We start from the raw sequence: 14,491 nt of genomic DNA, 5'->3' as shown, positions 1-14,491 counted from the left end.
TGGTGCTTAATCAACTAGTCCTGTCCATGCTCTGGTACCGGCTCAACACCCTGGTCCCGGACCCGGGTTTCCTGACCCACCTCCGGACATCGATTCTGGGGTTCTTTTGGTCAGGACTGCACTGGGCCCCTGTAGGGGTTCTTCATCTACCCCTGAAGGAAAGAGGAGAGGGCCAGAAGTGTCTACACACTCAGGTCCGTGTCTTCCACCTCCAGGCCCTACAGAGGCTCCTCTATGGTGCAGGCAGTTCGGCGTGGAGCACACTGGCGCACGCCATCCTGTGCCGCATCCGAGGGCTCCAATATGACCGGCAGCTCTTTTATCTCCATCCAAGAGGTCTTCCGCAAGACCTCTCGGGGCTGCCTGTCTTCTACCAGGACCTCCTCCAGACTTGGAAACTGTTTTAAACGACCAGGTCCATGGCGGCCACCGAGGGGGTAGATCTCCTCGCGGAGCCCCTACTACACAACCCCCAGCTCCATGTGCAGGTGGCGGAGTCCCGCTCGGTGCGCCAGAGCTTGATCGTGGCAGAAGTCACAAGAGTCGGAGACCTCCTGGACTACAACTGGGGAGACTGGCTGGATCCCTTGACACTCGCCCCGCGCATGGGGCTCTACAGACCTCACACCCACCAGCGCGTACTTCAGGAGGCGAAGGCCGCTTTGCCGCCCGCTGCTCGAGCTTACCTCGACCAGGTCCTGCTCAAGGGCATGCCCCGCCCACCCTCTACCCCAGGCCCGCCGGACCTTTTAATTGGACCCCTGCCCCACAGACCCAATCGACCCTCTCACCCCTTCACTGCGAGCCGGCTGCATGAACTGCAGCCGGTACGCTTCGAAACCACGTCAAGGAAACATCTATATATGCTCATGCTCCACACCCTTCACGCCCTCACCCTAGTGTCCCGCCCTGACACAAAGTGGCGAGACCTTCTGCCACCTTTGGAGGGTGAGCAGCCCTGGTGGGCCAGCCTATATTCCACCTTGGTTCCGAGGCCCATCGGGGACATCAGTTGGCAACTCCTTCATGGAGCTGTGAGCACGGGCACGTACTTGGCGTGGTTCACCCCCGTCCCAGATACTTGTCCCTTTTGTGGTGTGAGGGAAACCCTGGTGCATGTATATTTGGAGTGCACCAGGCTGCAGCCCCTGTTCCAGCTACTCACAAATCTCCTATTACGTTTTTGGTTGCATGTTTCCCCTCACCTTTTTATTTATACACTCCCCATCCGTGGCCTCACAAAGTCATGGGATCTCCTAGTTAACCTCCTCCTGGCCCTGGCTAAAACAGCCATCTATAAAACCAGAGAGAGGAGGTTGACCGATGGAGTTTCCTGTGACTGTGGGGCCGTTTTCCGATCCTTGGTCCGTTCATGTATCCGGGCGGAGTTCCTCTGGGCGGCGTCCACCGACTCCCTTGATGCTTTTGAGGAGCAGTTGGCGCTGTCCGAGGTTCTCTGCTCGGTTTCCCTGTCCGGGTCCCTTTGTCTGACCCTTTGATTGGGGGACAGAGTAAGGGACCCCAGCCCCAGCCATTGCTGCTGCGGACACCACCACCTTAGAGGGGTCCTTTCACACGTGGGTGCATGTTCCCCCCCCCCAGGAATTGTCCACCTCACAGCCTGCCCCTCTTGTTGGGTGCTTTCAGAGGAGGGAATTGTTGGTGACACTTGGGCGTGGCACCAGGTAACTCGAAGGGGTGGAAGACCATGAGAGTCGAGGAAGTCCCCCGTTCTGGGCCCAGGCAAGCTTGAACACTTCCCTCCTCTGAAGCTAATGAGAAAACAATTGTGATTGGTTGCTGTGTTACACATTGCATATGCTGCTGTTTTTACTTTGTAAGTGTGTTATGCAAATAAAAAAAACATCTTTTGCTTAAAAAAAAAATTACTCTCCTGTAGCCATCCGGCCCGACCCTGTCACACCAGCTTCACAGCACGGCTCTGAAAGCCACACTAATCTCACCCAATGACCAGGAAAAGCTGGCACATTAAGCTCAGACAGGCCAAGGAGTTGGGAGGGGGCAGTGAAAAAGCAGTGAGCTGAGACCATGAGATACTAGCTCGCTATGGTACATTGACCCTCCTTCCCAGAGATATTGGATGTGTTTCCCCTTCAGCAACCCACTGTGACAGTCTGTCCCTTATGTTCACTTCTTTTACAAGACTATTATACATTTTGTACAACGTATGTCTTGTGAGGTATCATTTGAAAATTCATGATTGCTGATCATTATTGTCCTGGTAAAATACTTATGGCAACATTGCACGTAAAGTTATAAGATTCTACTGTGTGACAACACTGAGACCTGTCTCAAGTTTAGAGAAGCAGGAACAAACCAATTCCTCAGAGACAAAAGACAAACTGATGCCTCAGCCAGATGCCAACAAAATCAAATGGACTATCACCTGGGTAAGCAGCCATTCTTTGGCAGGGAAATGGGTGTGAGTGAGAAATGTACATCCTGGCAAAGAAACAGCTGGAGATTCCCATCCCCACAGACTTGCTGTCTCCTGAACCCCAGCTGGAGATGGTTTTCAAAGGGAAAAGAGACATATAAGAAAGGGGAACAGATGCCCCCAAATATTCCTCCCTTTCTCTCTATCATGGCAGCCACAACACTTGAAGAAAGGAGGCAGCTTTGAACGGGGGAGGGATCCTGGCTGAAAGAATTCCAGCCAGCAAGACTGCTAAAGCATGTGGTGAGAGAAACCTTTTGCTCTGAATTCACCTACCTTGTTAAGTTAGGTATTAGTTGCATTTTACCTTTTGTTTCTTTGTAACCAATTCTGACTTTTATGCCTCATTACTTGTAATCACTTAACATCTATCTTTCTGTAGCTAAAAAACTTATTTTATTATCTAAACCAGTGTGTGTGGGAACCTCCTTTTGAGGTCACTGGATTTGTGCATATCATTTTCTATGAATAAAATGACAGACTTTTTATGAGCTTGTATTGTCCAGGAGGGTACATTTCTGGGGACAAATCTAGGACGGGGAATTTGCTGGTGTCACTCTGCAATATAATGCAGGAGTGACTGACTAGAGCACTTATATGATATAGCTGGGAGTAATTTACATGCTGGAGGTGGTGTGTGAGCAGACCAGGAGTGGTTGCTCTCACAGCAAAGCAGTGTGAAAGGCACCCCAGGCTGGAGCATTGAGGGGAAACAGCTGTTCAACGGTCTAGATTGTACCCTGGATAATGTCACACCCACCCCACTAAATCCCACCCTCCAATGGGTTTGTCTTGACTAGGCAATCGCTTTTGTACAGATACGCTCGGCTGCTTGTGTCACTGCAAAGCGCAGGACGCCGCAGGTAGGTGCCCCAGCAGGCCACATGTTGGCATCCGGTGCAATGCTTGCGGGGAGTTTTTGGACCATGTCTTGGTGGGTGGGGGGAGGAGCGAGGGCACGGCAGGCTCAGGGGAGGGGGCAGGAAGGGGTGGAGTGGGGGCAGGGCCTGGGGCAGAGCCGGGGTTGAGCAGGGAGCACCCCCTGGTCCATTGGAAAGTTGGCGCCTGTCGCTCCAGCCCCAGAGTCGGTGCCTGTACAAGGAGCCGAATATTGAGTGGGGGGGGCAGCCCCAAGTCTTTCCAGTACCCCTAAAAATCTCCCAGTAGTATACGTTCATAGGCCAGAGGCTGGAGCAGGGAAGAGGCCAGAGCAGAAAAGAAGCAAAATGGAGATGTTTCCAGGCCAGGGCGTTTTAGCTTCTGCCAAGTGTCCACTAGAGGGAAATCTGTTCTCGCTGTGAAAGATGGTGTTTGGAGTCACATGGGCAAGTCACACGTCCATCACCCCCACCCATCTTCTAGTTAGAACGTTCACAACAAGTCCATTAAGTGTCGACAGGCGTTTTCCAGGGTCCATCGTGAGCAAAGAGTTCCTTAATGGGCCATTCAGCTGGACTTGTCCCTTCGTGTGCTGGCTAAATACCTTGTGGGCGTTACCACAGGAGCAAACATGTAGTGAACAGAGCGAATATTCATGCCTTCAGATACCAAGGTGAATATATGCCATTTCTGTGCATGTAATCATACGTATCAGCTGTTTCACCTACCTGACTATTCCCAAAAGAGGTTCTGAATAGTCACACCACGTACCTGAGACCCTCTGTGCCAGCCCCTCACCCCACTGGAGTTTTGCTATCTGTTATGTAACAGCAGAGATGCCGCCAGTGACATGACTCTGTTTAGCCTAAAAGGGCAAGGTTAATTTTGAGCTGTTTGGGTGTGACTGAGCCTTTAGTCCAGGAGGGCACACTGGCTGGCCCACATTCAGGGTAACGGGCTTCAGTGTTCCTTTGCAGTTAACTTTTTAATGTTCATAAACCTGGTATGGGCTGAAGTGGTTTAAAGCAGAACACAGGTTTTTAGGTTTGCAAATCTGTGAACCTCTGCCTCTTTGAGATTTTATTATTAATTATTATTATTATTATTATTATTTGCTGGTCATAATGTGGGAGGGTCTCCTCTCTGTCCTCTGAACACCAGTTGGAAGAAATTTTTTCAGTAAGTGTGGACTGATTCTTTTCTCTTAGAAGGCATGTAATTTGTTCAGGTTCACTCTGATTAACACAGAAAACAATTGGGGCTGTTAATTTTCTATGGAATTTGAAGAAAGTTTAAGTTCAACTGTATTTTCCAGTATAGTGATGAAATGGGTGTTTGTATATATAAACATCAACTTGCTTAACTACTCACTTTCCCCCCAAATATGTAGTGTTTCAGTCTGTTTATATGGAATATGAGAGTTGGGTGAGGAGCCATTTCAACCTATGTATAACTTATTAAAAGGCAAATTTTAAGTAGTACTGTATCCTAAACTGCATTATGATATTCCATTCAATTTCATTTCATTGGGAGATTCATTGGAAACATTCAATTTCAATGGGAGATTCAATTTCCTTTATAGGAACAGAACAGACTCCTGAAACTCTTACCACAAAAGTGGTCCATAGACATGCAAATAGTCCCATTGTCTACAATGGGATTGATCAAATGATTAAGGGTTTACAGGGTTTACAGGGTTTGGTTCCAAGTTTGTGAATTGTTCTAGATGAAACTGACAATGCCAGAGCTGTCAGATCAGAAGGATTGTCAGTCGAATAAAGGTGGGCAGACATGTGATAAGGCTTAGCTCTGTTGCTAAGATGAGGAACATATTTTCAGCCAAGTTCTTGGCAGATTCCTGAGGCAGCTGGTTTAAGGTTGTCAGTGTCTGGCATTATCATCTTCAGTCATAGTTTTCTCACCCACAAAGCTGGAAAACGAGGCACTTGTTTCCTTTGTTTTGCTGCTCCAGTTCCAGTTAGCAAAATGCACGTTAGACTAGTTTGGCTGCCAGAAGAATTCTAGGTACATTGGGGACAACACCTGATTCCTGTCGGGCTGCAGAACTGGGCTGACAGCAGAATCCAAACATCCCCTGGTCAGGGCAGGCAGAGGCATCCCTCTCCTGATTTGGACTTGATGTGATGCAGTGTGGATGTCACGGATAATTCAGACCAATGGGGCGAAACAGAATCAAAAACACTGTTTAAACACCTTCCGTTCCCCCACTCCTCTCCTCTTGAGGACTCCTGACCAATTTAACAGCACAATACATATGCTAACAACCTTAAACAAAGCCTTTGTTTAAGCTTGTTAGCATATGCATTGTGTTGTTAAAGCCATATAAAGAATGAATGCTCTTCCTAGCAGAGTCCTGCTCCTTAAAGGAGCAGAGCGCAGCCCCACCCCACCCCCTCTTGAGTGGGGGGTGGGCTAGCGCCAAGTCTTTCCAGTACCCCGTACCCCTAAAAATCTCTTGCCGGTACTGCGTAGTGGAGGGTACCACCCTACTTGCACTCCTGCCCTCAGTGCCTCCAGCATGCTGCCAAACAGCTGATGCTGGCGGGCGAGAGGAACTGGTGGGGAGGAGCAGGCGGCGGAAAGAGGCGGGGTGGCCTTGGCGGCGCATGGCCAAGATGCCAGGAGTGGAAGGGGCAGGACCAGCCCCTTCTAGGCACTGAGATGCTGCTTTGCAGCCCTGAACAGCAGCTGCCTAAGAGAGCCTGGCTGGGGAGGTGACTTCCACTCCCTGCCTGGCCTCGGGTGCCAGGGTCCCTGGCAGCCCAGGACTGAGGTCAGGATGACAGGCCTAGAATTACCTGGGCCATCCCATTCATCCTTTTAAAAGATTGGCACCACATTAGCTTTGTTCCATTCTTCTGGAACATCTCCACTGCTCCAAGCCTTACTGAAAATCAACATTAATGGTCCTGCAAGCTCCTCAGCCAGCTTTTTAAAAAAATCTAGGATGCAAGTTTGCTGGACTTGCTATTTTTAAAATGTCTACCTTTTGTAGTTTCTGTTTAACATCCTCCAGAGACACAAGAGGAATAGATTGTTATCAACCCCATATCTTGAGATTATATAATTCTTTTTTCTCTGAAATACAGAACAGAAATATTCAGTAAATACTTCAGGCTTTTCTGCATTGTTATTGATAATTCTTCCATTTCCATCTAGTAATGGATCTATACCATTGTCAGGATTCTTATTGTTCCTAATATATTTTTAAAAAACTCCTTTGTATTGTCCTTAACTCTGCTGGCCATAGAGTTCTTTTTCTGTCCCTTGGCTTCCCTTATCAATTTTCTACAACAACTAACTTCTGACTTATATTCATTACTGTCACCTTCCCTTTTTTTCCACTTGTTAAATTTTTTAAATTTTTTTACAGCTGTCTACACTTCCCCTCTAAACCAGGTTGGTTTGTTAACTAGCACAGTCTTCTTCCTCAATTGTGGGATTGTGGTATTTTGGGAATCTAGTTAGGTGTTCTTAAATGAATCCCAGGTATCATTCACATTTTTCTGATTTGGCACATAATTGTTTTCAGCTGTGTGAAACTGGCCCTATTAAAGCAGGTTTCAGCATAGCAGCCATGTTAGTCTGTATTCGCAAAAAGAAAAGGAGTACTTCTGTCACCTTAGAGACTAACCAATTTATTTGAGCATAAGCTTTCGTGAGCTACAGCTCACTTCATCGGATGCATAAAAGTGGGATTATTAAAGCACTAAGTGTGATCTATCTATCTATCTATCTGTCTGTCTGTCTGTCTGTCTGTCTGTCTATCTCTGTTCTGGACTTTGTTATGCTTACACATTAGAAATGTGATCAAGACATCAGCAACCATTAACTTTTAGTTCTTGTGATCTGTTCCTCTTTATCTATTAGGACAAGATCTAACAAGATCTAACATAGAATTCCCCAACACTTTCTGAGTTAGGAAATTGTCTTCTATTATGTTTACACGTTCCAAGAATGTTTTAGTCCTGACAGCAGGAGACCTCCAGTGTACGTCACTCACATTGAAGTTCCCCATGGCTTTTTTTCCTACACACTGCAGACAGGACCATAAGGAAGCAGTCGTCCTGTTCCCTAGTGTGATTTGACGATTGGTAGCAGACACCAGCTAGTACCCCACCTAGTCCTGTTATCTGCTAGGACTTTGATCCGTAAACATTCAAGATCATTTTCTTTCAGTTATCAGTGACTCAGAAATGGATAATGCCATTTTAAATGTAGAGTGCCCCTCCCCTGCCCTTTTGCCCACTTGATCTCTCCTAAGTTGATTTTAACATTACTATTGTGTCAGTCATCCTATAAGGTTTCAGATAGAATCATAAATGAACAATTCCAGTTTCTCTTGTTTATCATGCCGGCTACTAGCATTGGTGTCGAGGCAACTAAAGGATTTCTTCTCTTCAAGTCCTTTGGCTCTTGTCCTTTGTTCTCAGCATCTCAGTTTCAGAGCTAGCGGAGTGCTCTTGTCTTCCCGCTTTTTAGCCTCCCTGTTTGCTGTTAGTTTAACCCCACCCTGACTACTCCAGCCAGTCTGTCCCTGAGCAGATTGGTCCCCCTTGTATGGAGGTGGAGGCCATCCAAACTGAGCAGCCCCCTCTCGCCATAGACGGTGGGCCAATGTCAGAGAAAACCAAACCCCTTGACCCTGCACCACTTTCCTAGCCAGTGGTTCACTTCCAGAATCTTCCGCCTTCTGTCTTCCTTTGTTCACGGGAGAGAGAATCTCAGAGAAATGGGTTGACCATTCTCTTTCTTCAGCAGGGTTCTGAGTTCCCTGAAGGCACCTACCTGTGAGCTATCCCACAAGGCAGTGTCATTAGTGCCGATATGAACTCTCACCAATGGATCCTTGCCTGTTGATGTCAGAAGTCTATCCAATCTCAGAGTGACGTCTTGTGTCTCCGCTCCAGGAAGGCAGTGCACTGTCCTGTTGTCAGCCTCTCCCTTTGCAGAATGTTCTTTCCATTCTTCTGTGTATTTATTCTGCAACAAGGATTGTCTGTCTTCCTTGGGTGGTTGGATAACTCTTTGTGGGTGAGCTTGATTTCCTTACAGGTTCGGCTAAGCTGCCATCCCTCACATCTCTGCTTTCCCTTGGTCCAGCTGGACCTTGAGAGATATCTTCCATAGTTTTCACTATGAGGATCTTGAATCAATTTGAAACTTCCCAGTCCTCTTCTCTCTGGCGGCCACAACCTGTTCATCCTTGCCAATCTCCAACTGAGTAGAAAGCTGCCGGGACCTCCTGCCTCTGGTGGTTATGAGCTGCCAGGCCTCCTCTCTGACTTCTTCTCTTTCCCATTCCTTGATGGCCAGGTCCTTTCTTCCTTGAACCTGGGGTAATGGTGTTTCCCGAACGTGTTTGTCTAGGAGCACCTCAGCTTCTCTGACGCTTAACATCTCAGCTTGTCGCTCCAATCCAAGAATCTTGTCCTCCAGCCTCCAACGTGGACTCCATGCACACATAAGCAGGGGATTTTTCTCACCATCGTAGGGGAATTTCTCTATGTACACAATATTCCCAGATGATGGGAGCAATGAAAGGATTCGAGTCCCTGTCCTGATTCACTTCACCCTGGTACCTGCCCAGCCTTGACTTTCCCTCTGGGTCCATGAGAACAGAACTTGCATCACACAGGGAGGACAGAATTCAGGGGTTCCTGGGAACTTATCTCAGTCTCTCCATGGACAACTCTGGCCAAGGACAAGGGTGCTCCTACTCCAGGGCATTCCTGACTTCCATCTGACCCTTTCAACCCATAATCACATCAGTTCGCTTAAACATAGACACAACATATTTACACCAAACCCTTTGCAGCGTGAAGTGTAGGCTCTGTGAGGGAATGGCTTCGGTGAGGTTCAGTGCAGTAATCTCTAAAGTGCAATGAAGTTTAGAGTTACAAGAAATGTATGAGTCTGATATCTTCTTTCAGGACCTGGATGTGCTGCTGTGATACTGCTGGGGGGCACCCCCAGCATGAGTTCAGGGTCTATATGACAAAACCACTCTTCACCTTCAGTTCTGGCCTTGTTTCAGGCCATATTCCCTCTGGGTCTGACTCTTAATACCCTCTTGGGCAAAGTGGGACTATTTTGAAATATTTTTATGAGGTCTGGGTGTGCTTCAGTTTCCCCTTTGTGCCGCACTGTTACTGGTGGGTGAAAAGGGACTGTTTGCTCCCAGGACAGGCGAAGAGACATAGGTGAGGATGCTGCCTAGCTGTCTGAAACATGAGTGGGTCACTGGAAAGGACTGGCTAGACCCACCCCATATCACTGGGGAATCCATGAGGATAATGGCAAATCAAATCACCAGGACGTTGACCCCGGTGACCAAGGACCATGGATTGCCCCACCTCTCTGCAGGAGGCCATGCAGCATTTCCCCAGCTGGAGACCAAAGGATGGGGAGGTGTGAGCTGGCTGCTGGGAGGAGTCAGGGCTCTTGCCTGCAGTCTGGCAGAGGAGGTCAGACAGAGAGACTGACAGACAGACCTTGAACCAAGGGCTTCACTAAGCTCGGCTGGGCTCTGGGCTAACCAGAGTGGGATGTGCTTTAACCTCCATTGCTCTAGGCTAATCTAAGGACTTCCTGTGCTGTGTTCCTGTTAACGATTCAACACCACGGGTTTGACACTGCTGGGTGAGCACCACTGCGTGTTCTGGGCAATGGTCACTAATCCCTGAGGAGTGGCCATGTCTCCCTCAGGGGTCTCTCTCAGTGGGACTCCCTGAACGGAGCTCACTCACGGTGGGATGCAGGGGTGCGGAAGGACCAGACTTCCAGTTTAAGGAGGTGGGGAAGGCAGGTGGTTTACCCTGGAGGAAGAGGGAGACCTCGAAGGGTCCTGGCACATTGATGGGTTCCTCCTAGAGATGACTGCAAAGCTGGGGCCATAGCACCAGTCCTGGGGCTCTGTGACACCTCTGAACCGGCGAAGTCCCCCCTCTGCTTCTGGTCCTTCGTGCCTCTAGGAGAGGTGCACAGCCCTGGGGAATCACCTGCCCTGAGGAGGGGGGAGTAGATGGGAGGGGATGATCCTGCCCCTGGGCCTAGGCCTGGCTGGCCCTGTGTAACTTGCCTTCATGGCCATTGCTGGGAAGGGGACTGGGAGGGCGAATTGTGCATAGGGGATTGCTGCAGTCAGGGTGTCGGTGCGAGCCAGGATACGCAGCAAAACCCTGATGCAGGGAGAATGGAGAAGACAAACGGGGACTCTAAAGATCAGGGTCCATCCAAAGAGGTGTGGGCAGCTCGCACTGCAGAGGGGCTGGGTCTGCAACGTAACCCAGCCAATCCCCAGAGGGGGGAAGCAATGTCCATCACATGCAGTGTGAGGTGCAAATGGATATAAATGGAAGGGGGCTGATGGCCCTTCACTGAATCTCAGTGGGGTCTTTGGTTGGCCTCTCTCAATGCCAGGAGAAAGGGGCAGGGCCGAAGAGAACTCAGGATCCTGAGACTGACAGTCCCCAGGGCCAATGGGGTGATGCAAATGCTCCAGGTGAGCCTGATGGACAGGGCAGCAGGCCAATGAGGGAGTCAGGAGCCCAGGGACCCCTCCTCCGAGTGAGCTGGGGCTGCCTGGGGCAGAGAAGGGCAGAGCTAAGGGGACAGCAGCAGCCGAAGCTGGGCTGAGGGCAGTGCTGGGGAGCTGGAGCTGGGGCAGGGCAGACCAGCCGTGCAGACAAGGAGCCAGGGCTGAGCTACAGCGGGAGCCGTGGGCCCAGAGCCGGGATAGGGGGCCAGAGCCATGCGACACCACACCAGAGCCAAGCAGCTGAGGAGAGTGAGGGGGGAAGGGAGCAGAAGGCCAGACTCGGGGGTGGGTGGTGTGACCCAGATTGGGGGCTGATGCTGGGGAGAAGGGTCCTGCCACCTGCAGCCTGCGGGCGTGTAGCCGGGGCCAGAGCAGTGTCTGACCCGCGGTGTCACCGCAGTGCAGGAAGAGCGGGGAGGCCTGGGATGGGTGAGGAACAGACGCTGACCTTTCCTTACGCCCCAGAGACGGATGTGTGTGGTGTCCCGATGCCCACGGGGTGGGGCCCCTTGCTCCTTTAATCTGTCCCATTTTACCTGCTTTTCCTTATTGTTTCTTGCTGTTTTAATAAATTGTATTTGGTCTGAACTTACTGCAGGGACAGTGGGCCAGGGAAGTGGCTTTTGTGGAGCGAGCACCCTGGAGTGGGGGCACCCTGGCCCTTGCCCTAAGTGACCATGGCAAGATTGGGGGTCGAGCCCCCCAGGACCTCTGGGCCCAGCTCTGTGGGGTTACGAGAACTCTGGCACATGGGAGAGGGGAAGGGGAGCCCTCAAGGGCAGGCAGGCCTCTGGTTGAAGGGATTTGGGGTGAGGACAGGATCCTTTCCCTGTCCGATTCCACCCGGGCCCTGCAGAAGCCAGGAAAGTTCTCCCCAATCGTGAGACCATTCCCCCGCTTACACAAGCGCCCCCTTGGCAAAGGGCTCTAGGGAAAGCCCTCAGTCCTGCCCACGGCATCCAGTGACCAAACCCAGACGCTGAAAATGAAACTGAGTGGGGAGTGGCCAGCCCGTCACTCTGTGCAGAGAGACTTGCAGAGAGCCAGGGAGGCAGAGGGGAAAAATCAGAGACAAACGGAGAATTAACCTCGGGGTCTGTGCTTGCGTCTGTTCACCAGGGTGAGCTACAGGAACAGAGCTGGCTGAGGGGCCCAGGGCTGGGCTGGCAGGGGGCTGCGGGTCGGCAGTGAGGGGCACTGGCAGAGCTGGGTGAGGGGCCCAGGGGTGGGATAGCAGGGGGCTGCGGGTCGGGAGTGAGGGGCACCGGCAGAGCTGGGTGAGGGGCCCAGGGGTGGGATAGCAGGGGGCTGCGGGTCGGCAGTGAGGGGCACTGGCAGAGCTGGGTGAGGGGCCCAGGGGTGGGATAGCAGGGGGCTGCGGGTCGGGAGTGAGGGGCACCGGCAGAGCTGGCTGAGGGGCCCAGGGCTGGGCTGGCAGGGGGCTGCGGGTCGGCAGTGAGGGGCACTGGCAGAGCTGGGTGAGGGGCCCAGGGGTGGGATAGCAGGGGGCTGCGGGTCGGGAGTGAGGGGCACCGGCAGGGCTGGGGGGGAGCCCAGGGCTGGGCTAGCAGGGGCTGCGGGTCGGGAGTGAGGGGCACCGGCAGAGCTGGGTGAGGGGCCCAGGGGTGGGATAGCAGGGGGCTGTGGGTCGGGAGTGAGGGGCACCGGCAGAGCTGGGGGGGAGTCCAGGGGTGGGATAGCAGGGGGCTGCGGGCAGTGGTGAGCTGGGGCCGGTTGTTAAATTTAGAAGCCCTTTCAGAACCGGTTGTTCCACGAGGGAGAACCGGTTCTAACAGGGCTTCTAAATTGAACCGGCCCAAAGTGGCACCTTAGGCGCTGACTCCACGGGTGCTCCAGCCCTAGAGCCCCCACAGGGAAAATTTGGTGGGTGCAGAAGCCCCCCCAACTTCTCCCCGCCCCACCTCCGACTCCCCTCCACTCCCCCTCCTCCCCTCAGGGCGCCGCCCCCCCGCTTCTCCCCGCCCCTCCCCCGGCCCCGGCTCCCCTCCGCTCCCCCTCCTCCCCTGAACGCGCCGCCCACCCCCGCTTCTCCCCACCCCACCCCCGGCCCCGGCTCCCCTCTGCTCCCCCTCCTCCCCTGAACGCGCCGCCCGCCCCCGCTTCTCCCTGCCCCACCCCCGGCCCCGGCTCCCCTCCGCTCCCCCTCCTCCCCTGAACGCAATGCCCCCCCCGCTTCTCCCCGCCCCTGCCCCGGCTCCCCTCCGCTCCCCCTCCTCCCCTGAACGCAATGCCCCCCCCGCTTCTCCCCGCCCCTCCCCCGGCCCCAGCTCCCCTCCGCTCCCCCTCCTCCCCTGAACGCGCCGCCCGCCCCCGCTTCTCCCTGCCCCTCCCCCGGCCCCGGCTCCCCTCCGCTCCCCCTCCTACCCTGAACGCAATGCCTCCCCCGCTTCTCTGCACCCACCAAATTTTCCCCGTGGGGGATCCAGCCCCGGAGCACCCAGGGAGTCGGCGCTTAAGGTGCCACTTTTGATGTGATCAGTGGGGGGAGCGGCCGCTCTCCCAGCTCCCCCCATAGCTACGCTCCCGTGCCCCTAGGAGCCAGAGGGACCTGCCGGATGCTTCCTGGGAGCTGCTCCAGGTAAGCACCTCCGGGACTCCCCACCTCGCCCCCCGGCAGATACCTCTGGCTCTTAGGGGTGGGGTGAGCACCCACTACGCTGGCCCACGAGACCCTCCTGCCTGGTTCTGGGGGGAGTCAGGGGACAGGAGAGAGGGGTGGATGGGGCAGTGTTCCTGCGGGGGGGCGTCAAGGAACACGGGGGGGTTGGATGGGGCAGGAGTCCCAAGGGGCGGGGGTGGGCAATGACCCCCTCATGGGGTGAGGAGGGAACCCGTTGTTTAGATTTTGGCAGCTCATCACTGGCTGCGGGTCGGGAGTGAGGGGCACCGGCAGAGCTGGGGGGGCAGGGCTGGGCTAGCAGGGGGCTGCGGGTCGGGAGTGAGGGGCACCGGCAGAGCTGGGGGGGGGGCAGGGCTGGGCTAGCAGGGGGCTGCGGGTCGGGAGTGAGGGGCACCAGCAGAGCTGGGGGGGGGCAGGGCTGGGCTAGCAGGGGGCTGCGGGTCGGGAGTGAGGGGCACCGGCAGAGCTGGGGGGGGGGGCAGGGCTGGGCTAGCAGGGGGCTGCGGGTCGGGAGTGAGGGGCACCGGCAGAGCTGGGGGGGAGCCCAGGGGTGGGCTAGCAGGGGGCTGCGGGTCGGGAGTGAGGGGCACTGGCAGAGCTGGGTGAGGGGCCCAGGGGTGGGATAGCAGGGACCTGCGGGTTGGGAGTGAGGGGCACCGGCAGAGCTGGGTGAGGGGCCCAGGGGTGGGATAGCAGGGGGCTGCGGGTTGGGAGTGAGGGGCACCGGCAGAGCTGGCTGAGGGGCCCAGGGGTGGGATAGCAGGGGGCTGTGGGTGGCAGCTGGGAGTTACCCTCAACTCTCTTAGCTGTGCACTTTCTCAGAAGCAGGACGCTCTGAGATTCACCATGTGGCAGAGCAGGGCTGGCTCTGGCCATCAAGGCTGCTGGTCTCTGTGCCCAGATCCTCTCTGGTGACCTTCCTTCAATCCCCTCTCCCTGCCTGCAGCTTATG

Source organism: Chelonia mydas, chromosome 6 (assembly GCF_015237465.2).
Source record: "Chelonia mydas isolate rCheMyd1 chromosome 6, rCheMyd1.pri.v2, whole genome shotgun sequence".
Taxonomy (NCBI): Eukaryota; Metazoa; Chordata; order Testudines; family Cheloniidae; genus Chelonia; species Chelonia mydas.
This window is presented reverse-complemented; position numbering follows the sequence as displayed.